We start from the raw sequence: 20561 nt of genomic DNA on the forward strand, positions 1-20561 counted from the left end.
AAGCAAGTGAGCTAGGATTTATTGTGTACCAATCACATGCCAAACATTTAGACATTTTAGTTAATGCTCCCAGAATAACTGCAAGAGAAATGATCTCCATTTTGATAGTTGACGAAACAGAGGCACAGCAAAGTTAACTGACCTACTTAGGATGTCCCCAACAGGTGGTAAAACGAAGTTGGAAATTCAATACTTGTATATTTCAAATCTCATGGTATTTCAACTACAAACGCTTTAGAGATTTCCTCCACCATTTTACTCTACATAGCTCCACTGTAACCATGGTTCCACCTTTCTCTCAGAATACTATGCTGTTTTCCTTTTATTTTTAAGAGCTAGTATCCTGTGATCAGGGATTATATATTTATAATTCCCAGGAATCCTGAACTCCCAGATAGTCAATTATGAATTGGGACCCCTAAAATCTTAGTTCTTGAAGTTACCTTATTTCTACCTTTATTTAACAGAGGAGAATACGAGACTGACCTGGAAGAGGCAAGATGACATACAAACTGTTACATTCCATTACTGACAGCATCAGGAAAAAGGAAGATACACAGCATTGTCTAACTTTTAGAACTTAGCTTTTGCAAGACAAGGGAGCCATTCTGTGGTACTTAGTATCTGTGTGTGTGTACAGATATGACACAGACATACACACACACATAGACACACACAACTCAGTACGCTCATTGGCATTTCTCAGTAAACTTCTATAGATTCCTGAGAGTCAGGTCTCTGGTGTGTATGGGTGTTCCTGCACACATGTGCACACAGAGGTATGTATGTGCATTTGAGTTATTTGGCAGTGATATCTCTTAAACCAAATTCAGTTATTAATTCAAGGAATATTTATTGCATGCACACTATTTGTCAGACACTTATCTAAGGAGCTAAGGACATGACAGAGAATAAATAAAATCCTTGCCTTCAGTGTTACAAGCACACTATTCAGACACAAGATCTGCCCCACCAAATTTCAACCATCAAATTTATATCTCCCCACAGAAACTATTTTGAAGAAAAGAAACAACAGAATCTTGATCCCCTCAGACAGCCTTCTGAGCCACCATATATAAATTATTAAGTTTTTATGCCTGCATTATGAAGTATTTGACAATCTAAAGAAAGTTCACATGGACACGCAGTATATTTTCCACAGTTCACAAAGTATGCTTCAATCTTTTCTGAGGGAATAGAATTCATTAAGGCACTTCCAAATATAGTTTAAAAGTGTAGGATCCTGCCAAAAATGGTCATATCTATTTGTGTTAAGCCAACCTTAATCTTATCTATGTATTTCTCCTTTCAAATCTATACCAACATGAATTTATGAATTTAGATTAAGGGCTTCCCTGAAATAAGACCATATCTGTATTTTTGTTTTTTGTTTTTTGCAAACTGTGCATTACCTAAACTAAAATCAGAGATACTCAATTTAAATGTGCATTTACTGAATATCTGCCTTGCATGACATATGCCATCTGATGTCAGCCTCATGGCAGTCAGTTCCATGTGCTTGTTATTAACTCTACGTTAAAGATAAGCAAGCAGGCTTAGAGAGGTTAAATGGTGCACGTCCAGTGTGTCCAGTATAAAACTGAGTATTCAAATTCACTTAGGATGCCATAGTTTAAGTTCACTGAATTTCTTATTCACCCTTAAAATAACACAAAAGAGTAAAATTTATGAAATGGTAAGAACTCCCGTAAAGTGATTTCCATCGCTTTTTAAGATCAGTGAAAATGGTAAGTTTTAGGAAGGTTTCACAAAATTAACACAGATTTCACATTGTTTTCCTAATTGAAAAGAAACAGTATAAAAATCCAGTGAACAAACTCCTCAGCTTGACCATCTTAGATCATCCATAGATATGACATCAAGAATAAAACAGTAGGACTCTCTCCGTCAAAGGTCTCCAGAAGCATTTTGAAGAAAGGAACGGAACACAGAGCTGCTATAGCAGAGAATAAAATTATGAGCAATGTCCATGACGGGCTGCTTCAGAAAACCACTGGCAAGTTGGTGTTAGAGGATTTGCACATGCACACAATCAGATGTGTGTGTCTGTATAAAACCTTGATTACATACATTCTTTTGAGGCTTTATTCTATCATGTAGTGAAGATGTTGTTCAACATTGGATTCATCGTAACAAATACATTTATTTGTTCTCTAGTAAGACTGCAAATCAAAATTATGAACTTGGAGGCCCCTAATATTAGTGATGGAATTTTTACCCCATCTAATTTATATTGAATAATTGCCTAGAAATATGCCTTTATTTTGTGCATCCCAGGTCCAGACAATGTAATATGTGCTAAAATTATATATTTATTGTATAAGAGCTTTCTTACACAACTTTTAGACCAAAAGTACACACAAAATGATAACAGCATTATTTTTTCCTTAAAATTTCATTCCAGTAACTATTTTTGCTGAGATTTATTTTTCTATGCCTCAAAGAGAAAATCTTGATATTTTTTCTGTACCTGGTTTGAAGCAGCATTTTATGTAGAAAATGACATGCAGCAGTCAATCTGTCCTGGAAAGACCTCAAAAGAACCTGGCCACTACTGTAAGATCAGTTTAACATTCCTTGGTTCTCAAGTGTAGCCACTAGAACTGGTAGAGGGCTTGGCCAGACTGTACTCATTCCCAAGAAGTTAATCCAAATTAATCCAAGAATAACCATAGCAAACAGTCATTCTTAGAGGGCCTATTATGCTTGGGGCTTTGCATAACATTACTTTTGATTCACAAAACAATTTTAATACAGTGAATCCTAATTATTTGATATTATGTTTCCCACCTCCACAGATGAGAAAATTGAGGGCCAGGGAAAGTAAAGGTGTTGCCCAGAAGGCACAGCTATTAAATCAGAGGACAAAAGTATTTGAAAAGGTAACTTCAAAACGTGCAAAACCCAGCAGCTTTCTAGGCCTGTGGTCCTCCGCAGAATCCAGCACACAACTACCTTTCACGAGCGTCACTCAGTCGGCACCAATTTCAGCTCTTGAAATAAGCTCATAAGGTAAGTTTCCAAGCTGGTCATGGTCAAAATTCTCTCATCAGTCCATGAATAAGTTCCCTAAAATGCAGGAGCAACTCTGGCTGCCAAGTGAAAGGAGCTAAACCCTAGGTTGGGCAAAGTGTCCCCTCACTGTAGTGCTGCTGAAGTGATTCACTAGCATGAAGGATGATGACATCCTGAGATGCTCCATCATCTTCAGGTTTGAAGAACACATTTAAGTGGAAGTGGGTGGGAACATACATTTCAGCCCACAATTTTAAGCACATTCATATCTCCTCTCTCTCCCTCTTTCCTTCTCACTTTTCCCCACCACCTCCCCCCAGCCCCTACTCCATTCCCTCCTCCTTCCTCTCTTTCAGGGAGGGCACAGAGAAGGGGTGACAATGTGAAGTACAGGAACAAACTTTGAAGTCTAATTGGAGTAGCAGTGAAGAAATTTTGATGTCCAAAAAAAAACAGGAAAAGAAAAAGAAAGGAAAAAACCTCCAATGATTGGGATTGGCAGAGCCAAGCTGATTTCAAGGCTGGGTTTCCCACGTGAAGCCCAGAGCTGAACTGTGCAGTAAAACCCAAAAACGTCCATTTTTACCCTCTGTTTTCTCTTTTGCCAGTTGTGCTAAGTTGCAACTGAGCAGGACCTTCATGTAACTTGAGTCAATCTATGACCCCAAGAGGTTACTTCACTGTGGTCATGTAAAAACAAACAAACAATAAGCAAAACCATAAGGAATTATAAGATATGAAGAAACCTACAGGGAGCTCAGGGTGGGGGGAACATTATGATTATTTTCATAGATTGGTAAATTTATTGCCTGATCTATGTCCCAACAGGAAGCATGTGCCCAGAAAAATAAATCAGAGAAGTGCTCAGCTGTCGGTTCTTTTGGTTAAGGAGTAATGAAAAGGATAAGAATGGATGATGTGAGTGACAGAACAGACTCAGATGCTTGTAGCCAGGCGTTTCTGGTTTCTGTTAACACCTCTCCAATACAAATCTAACTCCACGGTTCTTGAATGACTCTCCAGGGACCACCACTCACTGGATTAAATGTGCCCAACACCAAGAAGGGACCCAGGAGATTGCTGCCTTCCATCGCCTTTGGAATATGCCAGTGTTGTTTTTGTTTTTAAGTCTTAAAGCTAGAGATAGCTGAGCTCTGCTATTTAAGAAAATGTCAAAGAAAGGGTATGAATGTTGGAGACGGGCTACCCTGGAGATCCAGAGTAGCAGAAGTTTATTTCAAGTTTTCAGGACAGGTACCTTTCTTGATCCTACTAGATAAAAATGGCAGCCTTGGGGACAGAGCAACCATGCCATGTATATGGTTGATTCCTGTCCAGTTTGGATACCAAACTGACTTTCGCCTGCTGTTCTGAGGCTTGTGTGAGTTACCTGTCTCACACAGTTTGGCCACTCATCAAAGAGTTACAGCTTCTTCAGACCTCAGTTTCCTTTTATGGCAGAAGACTCTCAGGAGTCTTCTGGCTGTAAAGTTATATGAGTTTATGATTCTGATAGAAGTCCCCAGACAGGAATAGAGAAGACAAAGAGGAAGAGTTTTGTTAAACAACAACAAACAAAAGCCAGCTCCAGGACTCTGGCAGTTCTGGAGGAGGGAGATGGAAAGACAGGTCATCCTACAGACTGGCAAGTACTATAAACATTTCCAACCTTCTCTTATTTTCCTTTTTTTTGGCTTTTTTCCCCCAAGACAAAGCTGGCACGTAAGAAGCATTAGTGCTCAACACACAGACCTTTTCTTTAGCTCCTTACATCTAAGTTAGCACAAGACACTAGATTTCTGCCTTTCTCTCAAGAGTCTGTCCTGGTGATTTGGGGAAGGTTTCTGGCAAAACCCGAGCCAACTGCCCAGGCCATCTACAGTCTACATATGGCCTCTCTGTTAGTCAAAGAAGTGATTAGTTTGAAGGGGGTGGGGTTGAAGAGAAGTGGTTTCTCCTCTCATTCTTAACACTGGTGAGAATCTAGGTAAATTTGAAGACCACATATGAGCATGTGTATTCCAGAGAGATGGGGAAAGTACATCCACCTTTCTCCACCTCTTCCGCCCCCGTATACACACTCTCCCTCTCTCAGTCCACCTCCCAGCCAGAAGTCATCCTTCATCGGTTATTACCATATTTTTGTGTTAATACATTCTGTTGATCTGCAGTGTCAGGTTGGATAATGAAATTTAAATTGGGTCCCTTCGATTTCCAATGGCTAACCATTTGTGCATCAAACTCCAGGGCTGCCATGCAACTTAAATGCATTCTAGAGTGTCAGTCACACAGCTCAGGCACCCCATACTGCAGTGGCTTTCTTGGAGAGATTTTTTTTTTTTCCTGGTGAATATATTTGCTAAAAGCATTTGCCCAGAATGCAGACAACCTGCATCATTATAGCAGACCATCTTACGGGTGAGCTCCGTCTGATGGAGAAAATACCTGGGCCACCCTCTGCCTATACTCTGACCCCCAATAGCTAGGTCTTTAAAAAATTACACTAAGGGGTTGGGGGGTTGAAGGGATATGGGGCCAGAAATGTTAAATTAAGGGACATTTTCTTCATTGATAAATAAGAAAACAAGGATCACTCACTGTATTTCAGACTGATCACAGCAACATCCAGATGGAAATCCAGGTGGTTAAGTACAAGTGAAAATGCAGGATCTTGACACCAGAAAAAAAAAAAAAAAAGGAGAGGGGGAGGGAGAGAAAAGAGGCTGATGAAGAAAAATCCAACTGCAATTATCCGTCAATTTTAGTCAACATAGGCACAAATCCAACTGTGCTTTACTGGTTTCTCTCCCCCAATCAATGCTTCGTTCTGCCGCGGTCAACTTTCTTCTCTGAAATTTCTTTGCAGATGTATTATTAATTCCCTCTCCTCTTGTGGGAAATTCAAAAGGAAAGGAAATTACCACCATATCAAGTCTTTACTTTCCTAAAAAAGCCCCAAACTTTCAATTCCAAAAATATCTCCTTGGCTTACTTTCTCCTTCACAGAAAAAAATGAGCATACTTTTTCTTTGTGGATCCTCGGTTCTCCACTTCCAACCATCCTTTTGGGGAGGCGGAGCAGCTGTTTTAGTATTATTTATGTCAGAACACACCAACCCCGGCGGGTCTAACACTGGTGTATTTCATTTTTCAACGCTCCCTGTGTGCCCATATACACATTTGTGTTAAGATCCAGGTTTCACAAGAAAAAGCTTCGTACTTCCTTCCCTCTTGCACAATCAGTTTATCCACTGCGTTCGGTTCCGAGAGAGAGCTGCGTCCCGCATCCTTCATTTTCGCAAGGCACCCAACCTCCACCGTCACCAAAAAAAGTCTCCTCTCACGTTGCCGATTCTTCTCCCCAGCCACCCCCTTCGAAGAATTCGGGGATCAGCTCCCCCCACTCGCCATTCTGGCCGGCCCCTTTTCCAAAGATCTGATTAGATTTCTCATCACAGCCCAGTGCGCAACTGGAATTTTGGTTCAGTCACAGACACCTTCCCCTCTCCCTCCAAACTCCCCGTTATATCCTGTCTCCTACCATCCACCGCCTCTGCAATTTCATAATCTCACGTTAAATGGAGTGCGGGGGGCGGGGGCGGGGGCGGGGGTAGTGGAGGAAAATTTCAAGGCTCCGTCAGCTGTCAAGAAGAAACCCATTCCTCCCCCCTCTACTTTTTTTTTTTTTTTTTTTAAGGCTCGGGTGGCTTTTTCTTCCTCTGTCCCCGCCCCCACCCCAGGCACCCGGTCCGGATCCTCCAGGTGTTGCCGAACTCCGCGGTCAGGCCCGGGATCACGGGGGAGACGCGTGACGCGATCCTTCGCTGGTGGCCCCTGCCAGCCTCGGGGTCCCCTTCTCCTCCTCCATCAGCCGGGAGCGGATCCAGACGCGCCTCAGAAAGAGAAGTTAAAACGGGGTTTTTATTTCAAACAGGGAGGGAGAAATGAGGGGACCCACAGGGTGTCAAGGCAAATTTAAAAAATCGTAATAAAATGGGGGAGAAAAAAGAAAATAGAACAAGGAGCGAAGGACGTTTAAAAAAAAATCCCTAATTGCTGTCTCCTCTCATCCTTCTCGAACGAAACTGCAGCTTTGATATCATTTCCAGCTGCGTCGGGTACATTTTGGAGCCACAAGTTGGCTCCTCTTCGCGCAGACCTTCCCGTCGCCCGCCGGTCCTCGGAGAGGAGACGCGTTCTCGGGAGCGCAGCTGCTCCGCGCCGTCCTTAGCGCCGTCGCCCTGGTTCGCGGCTCCCTGCGCTGCAGAAACCCCGGTCCCCTTCCATCCACTTCGGCTTGAACTCTTCCTCCCACTCCTGCTCCTCTCCCCTCTTTTCCCCTCAAATAAATAAATGCGCTCCCTGTGCCGGCGGCAGCTCCTGCCGGCCTAAGGATTTCTTTCGGCCAGTGCCACGTCCCGATGTGTTGGGTCCTAGTTGCCAAAATCTCCTCCGGACTGCAGTCCTCTTCCCCCCTCTTCCCCTCTTTCTTTCCTCTTTTCCTTTCCCTTTCCCTGCTTGCGATCAGTAAAATACAATTACCCAATTACCTCCCATCATCTTAGCACTGATTGGTCAATTGCATTAACACTTGAAGTCGGGGAAGAGGGGATTGGAACCTGTGCGGTGTGGCACCGCTGCCACCTGGAGGGCAGAGTCAGAACAGCGGCGTCTCAAAGCAGCCCCCAACGCCCGGAGGTGGGTAAGAGGCGAAGAAACTCAGGGGCTGTGTGGGAGAAAGTGTGAGTTTTTTTCTAAACGCCTGCCTGTTTTCATCCTGAAAGCCAGAAGTTGGAGCTACAAAGGGTAAGACATTGAAATCACATCACCACTGGGGTTCAAAAATATCACCAAACACACAAAGCTGTTGCTTTCAGATTGCTGGGCAAGAGCCTGCCCTTCCCTCGTCAAGCACACTGGTCACAGGATAAGGATTAACGCAGTGCTATTACCTAGGATAGGCTGATCGGAAGAAATCTAGGAACAGCTGAAAAGCTGCTAGGGAGGGAGGCTCTGGTCCAAGGGGATAATCTCACCAGGAGGAAGCACTGTAAAGGGGAGATAGGATCCTTCAGCCTATGCAATGTTGCAGTAAATTGGCCTGTTCAGTTTGTACAAGACATCCAGGACAGCTTGACAACTCAATTCCAACATCCCTCCTTCTGTCTGTGGGCTTTCCTGTTAACCAATAACGTTAGAGGGGCAGGATGGCACATTTCAATTTCACAGGGTCTTCTTAGAAAGATGGGGCAGGGGGCACAAATAGTACTATCAATATTATATTGAAGATGGTTTCTTTCTCCACTGTATAATTCTCATAGGGTCCCTCTGGTAAGTTGTGCTTATTCATTTTTAGTTATTCGGGTATGTGACCTTGAGATATGAAATAGATAAAATGAGGGATGATAAATTTAAACAATTAAAATTTATATATCTTGGAGGAGGATAAACAAATGTTTCTGTTTAAAGTCCCCTAATTAATGACTTGCTGATTTGCTTTACTTTTGAAAGATAAGAATGTGTACTTGATTTAAAAACAGTTTTAAACAAAATGAGTAAACCATAGTGAGTGGCATAAGACAAAAAGGAAATTTTTACTAAGGGAACAAAAGAGGCATATCCAAGTTCACAACAAATGTTCTTCCCTCTTCAGTTCTCTCTATAGTATATGGATATTTCCTCACTTAGAGTTAAAAAAACAGTAATAAAAAAGAATTATACCTATACATTTCTTGGGGTACTAAGCACATATTCTAATATGTGTCTAAAATGTCAGTACAAGGGGACTGTCCCTGCAAGGGGAGCGACCTTTCCTCACACACAGACTGTGATTTATTATAATTTCTCCATGTTTTTTGAGAGCTTTGACATAATTATGCTTGCATCAAAATGTGAATTTATTGAGGGGTAATGGCATTGCTTCTATTTTTAAATAAATGCTGAATTGATTGATTCAAAACACTAGTGGGCAGTTGACTATAACTTTAATTTGTCTTTTGAAGCTTTTACCCTCATACACCAATTACAGTTTATCAACTAATAAAACATTAAAAAGTGCACTCACTAGCTGCTCTAGATAGCTTCAAAGGAGTCTCCCCTCTGGTTCTAAAGTAAGCTAGGAGCCATTTGAAATGCAAATTTTCTTTTTAGGGACTTTGACAGCAAGGGAAAGGCCAATGATTTGTTTTTCAAAGCTGATTATTAGCTACCTACCAGACATCTTTAAAGCTTCTCAGAATGAATTAATCTATCAAACAAAGCAGCAGGGAAGGATCAGTGTTATTTAGCCAAAAAGGAAAAAGAAAGGCTGCCCATTCCTGTTTACCATCCTATTGAGCAGCTATAATTCCTTTTCACATGTCAGCTGCCCATTCACACTATATGACCTTGAATTAGTCATTTGGCTATCATTTTTATTCAGACTCAACCAGTGATTATTGGGCATCCATATGGCATGGTCTTCTGCTTCTCATACACATCACCTTATTCAAAACCCAAAACAGCCCCCTGAGAGATTTTTAAATGGGCAAAATGAAGCTAAATGTACATACTTGGCAAATGACAAAGACAAGTTTTGAAACCAGATCTACTCAATTCCAATTCTTTCAGTTTTGCTACTACTTCCAGGTTTTAGGAACACGTGGAATACATTTAAGGCAGTTATAGGCTTGCAGGCTGTCATTATTAGCACTGAACTCGGGAGGCAAATTTGTAACCCTGTAGAGAAGTGGAATTGCCCACATTTGTCACTGAATGACCTTACTCAAATAGAACTGAAATAAATTAAGCCAGCTGTCATACAAATACACACGCAAGCTAAATTGTTGTAAAGTAATGATGTAAATATATATATTTATTCTGTAGAAGTTGCTAGGTACTGTCAACAATGACAGGGCATGTGTTCAAGTAAAATTCTTTATAAAAGCTCTTTTAGAGGAAATAATTACCCAATGAGTAATGGATTGATCACATTGTCACACTTCCAATTAGGCCACCTAGTTACCAAAAGCTTAGACAAGACAGATGCCATTAGAATGAGATGATGTGGGACGAGAGGATCACAATGCTAACATGGCAGGCAGGTTTGTCTATGGACAGACAAAATTCTTTTTGTTTTCTCTCCTGATTTACAGGCATTGTGGTGGTGAAACAAAGCTATCATGTTATTTCACCGTGTGCTGGTTACTCTACCTGGTGTATTCTTTAGCAAACAGCAAAGGACAGCAGCTTTTAATAAAAAATACAAAATAACTTATAGAATGAATTCAGTAACTTTGCTTAAAAATAGAGAAAATATGAAATATTTTTATTAATTTGATTTTTTAGGCTGTAGGCTACTCTATTCAACCATAATACACGCTTAAGATTTGAGTAAATTAGAAATGCTGGGACTAGGTATTTTCTTTTCACTTCTAATACTATTAAACAGGAACCAGAATATACTGCAAAATAATACCAAGCATGCCTCTATAGTCGCACGTAATGATATGTGAATTGACTCCTATAAACTAACTTATTTTGAAAACTAATGATAAAATGTCATATTTAGTGAGAACTTATTACATAAATTATGCTAGACAATATTCCAAGAATTTTGTATTTCAGAATGAGAAGATATCCTAACAGGCATTTATTCTTTGTTCCTTGAAATATAGATGATGATTTGCAAGTCTAAGTAGATTTGCAAGTTTCTGTGGGTTTTTTAAACTGTCTCCCCCAGGATGGCTAGCCCTCTACCCAGCCTACCCAGCCTCCACCCCAAATAGTCTTACTTTTGTGTATTCTCATACTGTAAAAAAAATAGCATTTGATAGTTTATGAGAGCCAAGCATAGTTCTACTCATGTGATCTTATCAACAACTTTATGAAAGCAGTGCACTCAGTTACCATTCTATATTATAGATAATGAAAATGGAGTTGAGGTTAAGTAAGGGCAACCAACTAGAAAGTGACAGAGGCAAGATTTTTAACTCAGGTTAAAAAGAAGATCATGCTTCAGATACTATGGTTGTAACAAATATTTCCTATTACTTATTCATTGGATGGAAATAATTTGCTCATGTCTGTATTTCCCTGTAAACCATGATTGATTTCATAGCATATTTTTCTAATATTGTGCTCATAGTTGAATGAATAACTCTTGAATACTATGACATTAGGAAATAGAAGAATGTATGTCTTTTGACTCTTACTGGATATTCTTTGCACTGTGGTACACAAAATATTAGAAAGATGAGATACTTGCTGCAATTACTAAATAGAAAACTGAATAAAAGATGCCACTAAATAAAATAATCAGTGACACATAACATCTGTATAAGTTAGCTATGGCTACATAATAAACTCTCCCAAAACTTGGTAGCTGAAAACAGCAATCATTTATTGTTTCCCTTGGGTCTGTAGGTCAGTCAGAGATCGATTAAGTGGCTTTTCTGATCTTGGCTAGGTTTGCTGCTAGCTGATCTAAAATGGTCTCAGCTGGGGTCACTGGGGCTACTCAAGTCCACTCCACACATCTCTCTCCCTTCATCAGCTTGCCTCAAGCCAATTTTCTGGCAATAGGAGAAGTCCAAAAGAATAAGTAGAAAGGCATGAGTGCCTTTTCATGCTTGTGTATGAATCAAATATGCTGACTTCTCCTTGGCTAAATCAAATCACCTGGTTGAGCCCATTGTCAAGAAATGGGGCAGGTCATCACACTCACAACAGGGGGACACTGTAAATTGCATGACAAGAGAGAGTAGAGAATCAGGGTGATCATGGCAATCAACCAATTTTTATCCCTTACAAATAACAAATTTTCTTAATGATCACTGGGGTTTTTAGGAAAGAAAATTCTCCACATAAGGGGTCACTTAATCAGTTATTTATTTCAACAGATGAGTATTAGCCTTCCGTTATGTTCCAGGTATTATGGAAGTTATCACTAATTCCTCTGCTACTGCCACTTTCCTGATCATATCTATTTTTTTCCTGACCCTGATTGTATGATCATTCAGGAATGGCTCGTATGTCTGCCCAAATCTCTTCACTGTTTTCCTTTATGGAGACTACTCTCAGGTTTCTTTGTGGATTCTTTGCCTCTAACTTCCCTTCTTAGGCCTGCCATTCCCCTTCTACTACCAGTTTGCTTCTGACAAGGAAAATCTGATGAGAAAGTTTAAGGGAAGAAACAGTAAGGGGAAAATCAGATAATGATTAGACAGGTTGGGAAGAATAATATAGAGACATGAAAATGATATGAGTTGGAAGAAATATACTGATCTCTAGAGGAAAAAAAAAAGGAAAAAAATGTTCAATATGTACAGTAACAAGAAACCACAACACTGGGAAAACTCTTTGCAATGCATACAACAAAGGATTCATATTCTAAACATATAAATACTTCTTAGAAATAAACTTACAGAAGAGTGGGGAAAACATACAATACTAGTCAATTTGCAGGAGAACTGGTTATTTTAACCCATGTTATTTAACACAGTGCCTGACCCCTTGGCTGCTTAATACATTTTTGATTGATGGATGAACGAACTGTCTACTTGGTTGGGGGAGGAAGATAAATAATAGGTATGCCAATTACAAATCATGGTGGTATGACATGGTCAGAATTTTACCAGAAATAAATGCAAAAAGCTGGGTGAGTAGAGGAAGCAGTAGCTACCCCTATGTGGTGGCTGTCCTAGCGGATATCACAAATGGGAAACCTAAATATGTTAAGAGTTTCATGAATGTCAATGTACAGTAGCTGGATGCAGACTAGCCCAGTTTACACCCAGAAAACAAAGAATAATATGCATTCTAAGAAAAATAATTTGGGTCCAAAGATAAGTCAGACTGAAGCTTAGCTAAATTAGTCCAGATTTTGAAAGCAGTCTCAATGAGTTATTTCAAGGAGAATATCAATCACAAACAGTATGTGGGAAGGAAAAGCCTTGGTGAAGGGGAGCATCCTGAGGCAGGGTTCTTCCTTTCTCAGACCCACGAGGCAACATGATCAATTCTATGAGTAACTGAAGGTGGTAAGAATAAAGCTGATGGAAACAACTGTATGACAATTTGGCAACCAATTCTGAATCGATTTAGATCCAATTACATTTCATAAATCCTTCTTAAATAGTGACCCAAGCACTCACAGAATCCTTTATCAAATGTTTCTAAGGGAGATGGTATTTGTGCCTAGAAACTACATGATGGTATTTTTGTACTGTCTAAATTAGGATTCTTTGCACCGAGAAGAAAATTGCCCATAAAGGTATCTTTAAAACTCCACCAGGAATTAGTAGATGGTGTGAATCCAGTTGTGTAATTTGAGAAGACAGCTGCATTTTATCTAGCTAAATCAGCACTTGATACTAAACAACTCCAAAGAATGTCACTTTATTTCAGCATTAGCCATGCAGTGCAGATTCAAGAAATGATAGCCTTGTTTTCCCCCACCATATTACTATTGTGTTTTCACGAAATGAAGTGCATAGATTTCAAAATTCAGTTCTTTTCACATTGAAGATACATTAGCACATCTGTGATTCCAGGCCTCCAGCTGATTTAGTAGTATATGATTCAAATACTGTTAAACAATCTGTATTTTTAATATCCAGGTTTCTAACACGCATAGCATTTTTGAGGGGAGTAAATGACTCTCTAGAAGATGCTACAGATATATTTTTTAAGTCTATTATATGTACACAGAAAATGGAAACACCTTCATCACTTGAATGAAACAATTTTCCAACCACTGAAAATAAAGATATATAAAGAAATATCATTCAGTCAACTTGCAAAATGGAGGAGGATAGGAATCCTTTGATTCACTACACAGATCATTTTAATCCATTGGCAATTACGTGCATTTTATAGGGCAAATGAGATATAAAATAAATATCCCTGTGGTAGATGAATATTGTGAGATGTGTCTTGGAGTTCAGGTCTTGATGAACAGTGAACACTGGGGTGACTGTTAAGTGATTGTTTTATATCTTACTGCAACCTTCCTTGTCAATATTTCTGAAAAGGATTATAACAGTTTGAAGAATTTTTATAGAAGTTTGTATTTTCAACATTTAAAATAACAATTATGCCACATTGGACAGGACCTAAATGGATGTTTTTCCAAAGACATACAGACGGTCAACTGACTCAAAAAAAGGTGCTCAACATCATGGAAATGCAAATCAAACCACAGTGAGATGTAATCTCAAATCTGGTAGAATTGCTATTATCAAAAGTACAAGAGATAACAGGTGTTGGTGAGGATGTGGAGAAAAGAGAACCCTTGGGCACTGTTGATGGGAATGTAAACCAGTGCAGCCACTACAGAAAAAGTATAAGGGTTCCTTAAATTAAAAATAGAACTGCCATATGGTCTAGCAATCCCATTTCTGGGCATATATCTGAAAAAATAAATGAAATCAGAATCTCAAAAAAGATACCTGCACATCCCACTGTTCATTTCAGCATTATTTACAACAGCCAAGATGTGCAATCTAAATGTCTGTCAGTGGGAGAATGGATAAGGAAAATGTGTGTATGTATGCGTATGTATATGTGTTTTATATACATATGTATATGTGTATCATATCAGAATATTATTCAGCCATGAAAAAGAAGAAAATTTGGGGCAACCTGAATGCATTATGCTAAGTGAAGTAAGTCAGACAGAGAAAAGCAAATGTTGTATGATCTCACTTAAATGCAGAATGTAAAAAAGCTAAAATCACAGAAACAGACACTAGAAGGTGGTTATCAAGGATTTGGGGGTAGGGGAAATGAGGAGAGGTTGGCTGAAGTGTACAAGCTTCCAGTTATAAGATGAACAAGTTCCAGGGACTGATAAATAGTCAGTGACTAGAGTTAACAATACTGTATTATATACCTGAAAGTAGCTAAAAGACTAGATTTTAAATGTTCTCACCACACACATACACAAAGCAATTATGTGAGGTGGTACAGATGTACCTTACCTTATTGTGATAGTCATTTCACAATATACACATTTATCAAATTATCACTTACACACCTTAATCTTATACAATGTTATATGTCAAGTATATCTCAATAAAGCTAGAAAAAAAGGAATCTAAGGATACAGAAGGAAATATGCTACAATGAAATTTAATTTCTTTAATTCTTACTAATAATTCTTAACCTTTTTTAAATTGTTCTTATTGATTTTAGCAACTACATTAAAAGGCCACTGATTTTCTCATTATTTCTATTCTTAGTCCTGCTTCTTTCATCTCTAGGGTTAGTGAGTGGAAATATTATGATATTGGAATAAAACTGATCTTTGAAGAGGCCCACCCCTCTGTTTGGTGTCTTTTCCTTTTTATACAAGCTTAAGGCCTCAATCTTGGGTGTTTCTCTTCTCTACTAAGAAAGACTAAAAAAGAAAATTATATATAGTGCTAATTAAAAATTTACTTCAATCTAACCCAATCCATTTGTTTATGTAACACATTTTTATTGAGTACCAATTTCAGGGAGTTTTCTGTATACTATGACTGGACAAGAATTAGCAACTTCTCATTACATCCCAGAAATGCTAACGTTTTTAGAAAAGATTAGCATCTACTCAGAGAGGACATGCTGGATCCAGGGAAAGAGCATGGAATAGTGTAAAGAGCAGCAAGTTTGGAACTGCAAAGACCTGAGTTAGAATTTGACAAACATTCATTATTTGCACTTTCGGAGAATGGCAAATACTTTTAGACTGGAGCTTAAGCAGAATATATGGCAGGAGAGGAGATAAAATCCCCCCAAATGAACCTGTATTTAGTAGCCAGATAGAAGATTTTTTTTTAAGATTAATTTTGTCCAAAAGGAAAAGGTATTTCCTCACTGAGGGATATTAAGTTAAGGAATAACACAATTGGGGATTTTCCAGAGACATTATTACAAGGGGCATTATGCAGAGAGATTATGAGAATCCAATCAAAGGCAGCTGCTTTGTGGTTGGCGAGAGGGAGGTCAGTATAAGAAATGCCAAGAGTTAGGACGTACAAATGTTTTCAATTTGCATGCCTGCTGTTTGTGCAGCTGTGTGTGTATGTGTGTGTACATGTGTGACATTCTATTTGGAGGCCACACATAACACCCATTCAATATAATGAAGCAGTCCCTATAAATAAAGGTCTCTCAACAGGGAATGGGCTGCCTTGTAAGACTGTCATTGGAGTTGCTCAAGCATAGGCAAGAAGTGGTTGGGTGTCTGAGACAGATTTAAATACGCAGTTCCCAAACACTGTCGCCGGTTAAATTTCCACTGGCCCACTATACCAAACGGAGACTTTGTTCTACTAATTAGCTGAATTAAAACACAAACCTTCAATCTGTAAGGATTATTTCTTTTTTTTTTTTACAGCTATAGTTACCTTGTTTTTATTTAATGATGTTTTGAAATGTAAATATCTGGCAAAAAGAGAAATTGGAAACACTCTATTGAGTGAAACACTCTATTGGGCTGCTGTACATTTATTCATTTCTGGGACCTGCTGGACTTGAAGGGCTCTGAGGGCCCTCTGGCATCGTAACTTTTATGCTTTTATCTGCATATATCTGCCTGGAGAAGTACTTTCATGTAGATCAACAGAACGATGTGATTGACATTATTCAACCTTTCGTAAAATGATTCCCTTGTCTCAGACTATAACTGCAGAAAATGCTCCCCAAATTTCCAAGTACAGCCTTTTCAGAAAGCAAAATTCCAAAGTAAAATTGATGAGCAATTACAAAAACTTGCTCAAATGTTCCTTTCACAGCAAAACATAACATTGGAAAAATATTCAGAACCAAATCTCCAGCATCACTCACCAGATTCAGCTCTTTTGGCATCCCACCCCCAGACAGACCTACAGACCTATGTCAAGTCACTTTCCGTATGTACCTTCAGGGCCCTGAGGGTGTGGTGACTGGCAGTCCAGATTCTTTTTTCTTAAGGTGCTGCTGACAAGCAATGACATAAACTTAAGCTTCAAGTCATAGAAAGGTGCCTCTAAGTGCCTGTGCAGTCAAATGCCACAGGATTTCAAATGGAAATGACATGAATTAATTTCCTGGGAAGAACAAAAAGAAAAGGAACATTGAGAAGAAAGGCAGCTTATTGCAGCACAATATGCAGATTAATAGCTCCCCTCTCCCACAACTGAAGTGTCAAAAATGCACTTTCCAGATATAAATGAAGCTACTGCAAGACTTTGAGGGTTTTCTCTCTCTCTCCTTTATTCATATGAAATATTAATGGATAACGTCAAGTCAGAATTTGCCTTTCTTAGTATCTTTAGCTTCTCTTGCCCAAGAAACCCTTTTGGACAGTTGTCCCTTGGTGAACGAGGATAAGATCCACATAATGTGTCTCATCGTACCAGGAATAAAATTAAAATTCCTGATACTGACTTATAAGATTTGACTTTTCCTGGCTTAAACCTCCCACACCTTAGCTTCTCTAGCCAAACAGACCTGCTTTCTGTGCTGACAGTAGGGACTTAGTACCAGCTGTTCCCTCTGCATATAACAGCTCCTCTCTGTTCTGCGCAGGCACTGATCTTCGTAGTCCTCTATGGGAGGCCATCTCTCCCAGCCAGTGAAGCCATCACCCAATGTTTACCACATCACCATGTTTTACTTTTGTACAAGAACAGTTACCTGATTGTGTGTGTGTGTGTGTGTGTGTGTGTGTAGTTGTCTACTTTGCTAGAATGTGTTGTCCATGGGAGCGGGAACCCTGCCTTTAGTGTTTATGGATGTATCCTGTACCCACAGAATGCACAGAAAATATGCTATGCTAGATTCAAATTTTCAAAAGAAGAGCTAAAATGGTGAAAATTAGGTCAGGAAGCTACCTGTACAGCACTGATAAGGAGTAAAGGTAGGGATTGGAGGAGGAGGCATGCTGTTCCTTTCACAACTATTCTGTGTTCACACTGAAGTAGGGCTTATTTGAATGACAACTATGCATCCTGTCTGATTTATATTCTGTCAACCACAAAAAAGGGAGGTTTCTAACTTCTGGCCATATATATATAATACTGAGTAACAGCTTGGACACTTGAGTGTAACACCTGAGGTTTGAATATTGGTCCCACCCCTTTCTTGCTGTGTGACCTCAGGTAACTCACTTAACCTCTCTAATCCTCAAAGCCCTCATCTGTCACTGGTCACATCTATCCCACAGTTTTGAAGATTAAATGAAATCATGCACATGGAAGATTCAGCACAGTTGCTGGCATCTAATGAGCATTCATTAAATATGAGTGGTATTTGCCATTATTAACAAATATATGTACCAAGCTTCCAGTTACCCTGAATCCCTTTCATCTCTCGTTACCTGGCCAGCTATGTCATTCAGATGTCATGTAATAATACAGACAATGAAACAAAGGGAACAGCCCCTCACTACATGCTCTTGGGGAAGCTCTTCCCTGTAATCTCTACATGTCTCATTTAGTCAGATAAAGTCAAAGTTACTTTATCTACACAAATACATAGCAAAAAGAAGGTTAAGACCGTTTTTGGAACATACTAAAAGAAACGTCATTCTGTCCTTATCTTTCTTATATAGATTTAGTTATATCTTCAAAAGATCAAACTTTTCTTGTCACTACATTTTTAAAGAAATCTTAAAATGTGGCGTGACCATGAACTAATTGCTTTAACATTTTGTGTCTCAGTGTGTCTGTTTTAGGGAAGTATAATAATTTCTAACATGGCAGCTGTCCACTTCATGGCAGAGAGGTGAAAATAAGTTTCTCAAGGTCAAAATCAGAGTCCCCTTGAACCCCCTTCGCCCCACACACACCTACATATCCATTCATCTGCCAGGCTCCCCAGTCCCTCTGCGAGTGACATGTTCTGCATGTGTCCCTCCCTGCACCCTACACACATGCGTACTCCAGTTCAGACTCTGAACACTCTGCCCCAGTGCCCGCCGTCTTTTAGTCTCTGGTTTCTCCCTCCTCCAAAGGCACCTGCTCACAGAAGATACATTGCTGAAAGCACCAGCTATCATTCAAAGAAGTGAGGAATATTTTTATTAGGGCTTGCTATGTGTCAAGCACTGTGCTATGTATTTTAAGTACATTGTCACTTACTACAACCCTAATGATTGTCATGCCCACATTCAGAGAATCTCATTAACTACTTGATTCCTCACTCTGTAAAGTGGCCCTGATCTTGTTCTGCCGTTTACTATTTAATGATCTCAGGCAAATTTGTAATCGCAAAAGACCTCAACTTCTTCATCTACAACATAAGGAAATACTATAACAGACTCATAAGGTTATTACAGGGTTTCTTATCTGTTTTACAGTCGGCATTGCAGGTCAGATGATTCCCTGTTCGGGGAGGTACTTAGGATGTTTGGCAGGATCCCTGGCCTCTACCCACTAGCTGGCAGTATCGCCCTCGCTGTCCCTCCCCCACGCCTCTCCCACCCCCAGTTTGGAGATGGAAGTACCTGCACACATAGCTTTATCATCCCCTCACCGTAAACATATTCAAAACGACTAGGATGAGTAAATCAGATACTTTTTGATGCAGGGTATGAACAGTCCCTCTCAGTCTCTTAGCGCTTGGGACTTCCTTATTTGTTCTCTGCTCCCCAATTTGTTCTTGAGTCCCCGGAGGAAGCATAGCTCCCAAGTTTAGTCCTAGGTTTCCTGCCTCCTGGCTTTGCGGGTCTTTCCGACCCTACTTCTGCCTCTCAAATTCTTACCCATCCTCCAGAATACTTCTACCAGAAGGGTTCCCTAATTCTTCCCAACTAAGCATTTCACCATCTGAGTGTTTTTGCACTCATTTTTGTACCTCAACTATGACCTTTACATTCTGCCATATCACACGTTATTGATGTAATTATTATATTCATCTCTCCTGTTAGGACTGAAAACTCCATGAGAATGAAATTCTTTGTCTTCTGTCTTGACAGACACTATAGTTCATTACAGAAGTGAACACAGTTTCTGGCATATGTTAGTCATTCATTAAATTGATGCTTGTTAACTTGGATTTAAAAAATAAACGACATTAAAAAACAATGACTACGAGTGTTAAAGTAAACTAAAAGACATTAGAGAATAAAATATAAAAATTGTATCCATATGCTTGTTGAAATAATCAGATAATTGAGCCAGTAGAGGTTTATTGTTTAAATTATTAATGCAACCGCCTTAGTTCCCTGCTTCTCTTTGCACATGTAGGAACAGCTGAGAGAGAATTATAGTTGTCATTTGAAAACTATTAAGTGATTTGCCTACTGATGGAATCTGTATTCTTCTGCTACAAATAGAATTTATCAAATAAAGGAGGTACAAGCAAATCTACATTATTGCTTTATTAATCAAGAGGGAGGGCAAAGGAGGCAACTGCCAGTGTGGAATGATGCAGTTCCAAGTGAAGCTGAAATTTTTTTCCACCTCTACCTGTTGTCTTAGAAAAACAGCACCTCCCCACCCTAAACCCAGCCAAGCAACATACACACACACACTTGTTTGCCATGTAGGTGAAATTCCCTGCTTTCTAAAAGTTTGAAA

General features: G+C 39.5%; 1 protein-coding gene across 7 annotated transcripts in view; it reads right to left on the bottom strand.

The window, feature by feature from the left end:
* The window catches only part of LRRC4C (leucine rich repeat containing 4C), a 752614-nt gene that overhangs the window by 150708 nt on the left and 581345 nt on the right, over positions 1-20561 (bottom strand). For 5 of the 7 annotated variants that reach the window (XM_073216427.1, XM_073216426.1, XM_073216430.1 and 2 more), the window contains one exon: positions 5635-5706. The exons of 1 other annotated variant lie outside the window; for it this stretch is intronic. The gene's annotated coding sequence lies outside the window, so the exon portion shown is untranslated. Of the gene's footprint in view, positions 1-5634; positions 7570-20561 lie in introns of those variants that run through there. One more of the 7 variants, XM_073216431.1, reaches the window with a different exon arrangement.

This window comes from Manis javanica, chromosome 11 (assembly GCF_040802235.1).
Source record: "Manis javanica isolate MJ-LG chromosome 11, MJ_LKY, whole genome shotgun sequence".
NCBI lineage: Eukaryota > Metazoa > Chordata > Mammalia > Pholidota > Manidae > Manis > Manis javanica.